Source organism: Myotis davidii, unplaced genomic scaffold, assembly GCF_000327345.1.
Source record: "Myotis davidii unplaced genomic scaffold, ASM32734v1 scaffold109, whole genome shotgun sequence".
Classification (NCBI taxonomy): domain Eukaryota; kingdom Metazoa; phylum Chordata; class Mammalia; order Chiroptera; family Vespertilionidae; genus Myotis; species Myotis davidii.
Window position 1 is genome coordinate 1,595,034 of NW_006300368.1, and position 2,125 is coordinate 1,597,158.

Genomic DNA, 2,125 nt, shown 5'->3' on the forward strand with positions numbered 1-2,125 from the left:
GTTTTATATTTATCAATTTATTTTTTAGCTTATTTGATTATTCTCTTCCTCCCCCCCTACTCAACTTTCTCTTTAGCTTTTTGAGTTGATACTTAGTGTATTTATTTTCAGGACTCCTCCCCCCACAAAATGCAAGTTTTGCTTTGTATTTGCATCATTGGTAGGTTCTCCAAGTATATCAAAGTAATTTATGCCAATATCAATATAATATTCTTATTAATTCTATTTACATTTTTGTTTTACTGATATTAATGTTAACATTCCAGCATTGTTTTTCTGGTATATCTTTCTAGTTCTTTACAGTAAATCTTTCTGTGCCATTTTCTTTCATAAATATCCTATACTAATAAAAGACAAACATGCAAATTGATGGTACTTTTGCTATGCCTTAAGCCACGCCCACCAGCCAATCAGAGCGACTATATGCAGATCAACCCAATTAAGATGGTGGCCGGCAGCCACGGAGCTGGAGTGAGCAGGAGGCTTGCTTGCTCCAGTGATGGAGGAAGCCAGCCTGCCAATGGCTCTGAGCTCCACTCAAAAGCAACAAAATTTCAATCATAGAAGGTAAATAAACCAGATACCTGCTTTCAGCCAGCTGTGGCCACGGAGCTGGAGCAAGCAGGAGCCAGCTCTGAGCTCTACTGAAAGGGAAAAAGTTTCAATTATAGAAGGTAAACAAACTCCAGATACCTGCTTTCAGCCAGCTGTGGCCACTGAGCTGGAGCGAGCAGGAGTGGGTTGTCCCTGGAAATGGGGGAAGCCAAGCTTTCCACAGGCCTCCACTAAAGACAACAAAGTTTCAATTATAGAAGGTAAATAAATCCCAGAAGAAAAAAGAGAAAAGAAACAAAGGAGAGGCTGGGAGCTTATGTCTTCAGGTGCTTGGCCAGCCTGAAAACAGCCATCAGCCCCTCACCCAGGCAGGCCAAACCTCCATGGGGTGAGGGTTCCCACTGGGGTGGACATCCTCCGAGGGGTCCCACACTGTAAGACGGCATAGGCCGGGCTGAGGGACCACCTGAGTGCACAAATTTTTGTGCACTGGGCCTCTAGTTAAAAATAAGTAAATTGAAATTTTAAAAAAGATTTACCTGTTTGAATCATGGGGGAGCAGATGTGACTGCAGTTCTCCTTGCCCAGAATCCCTGCCTGCTCTGCATTGGTGCTCGCAGATGCTTGAGGAGAGGAAAGACTAGTTAAAAGCTTTTAAGTCTTACACTTGAAGAATAAAATTTTATGCCTTCACAGTATCATCCAAAAACCCATCAATTACCTAAGTATAAATCTAACAAATTATATTCAGAAAATACATAATATTACTAAGAAAAAAATTGTGCCTCGTATTCATGGGTTCAGTACAGGGCACAAGGTCAATTCTGTTCATCCACAGAGGGTCCACTAGAAAGAATGTCTAAATGGGAAGAATGACACAGTCTCAATAATGCCACAGGTAAAATTTATTTTGGACACAAGCTCTTTAGAATCGGCCAATCCACCATTTTAGATCTTTATCTTCTGGGACTGCACGTTAAGGGATAGACACTTTCCAGGACTGATGTGTGGAAAACATTAGGCCAAGCACTGGATCCATGCATTCATGAGCAATCTTCTGGGGCTGGTCTCCAGGCAGGCTTACAACCTCCATTGTTCTTCCACATGGTCATCAACAGCATTCTTTTAAAATACAAATTTGATCATGACATTTCCTCTGCTCAGAAACCTCCAGCAGTCTACCAAACTCTTTGGCAAGGCAGCTCATTCCTTTCTGGACCCTGGCCAGGATGATCCTCTACTGAGATGTTGCAACTTCTACTGACCACATTCTCAATCACTTTCCCATCTCCAGCGTAGGACCCACATTTCCCCATCATCTGTACTGCCCTTCCTTACTGTGGCAAACTTTATGCCTCCTTTAAGCTCTCCCTTAAATGTTCTCTGCTCTCTGACAATCTTCCCAACCTCCAGTGATCCACCCACCCAGGCAAAACCAGTAACTATTACCTGAGCCTCCACAGACCTTAGTAGAAATTTGTGCAAAGCTATGGTCACCCTGGGTTGTGATTATTTACATAGTTCTGTCTCCATGAACTAGCTATGTTTAGCTTTTCATCTCAACTTCAGA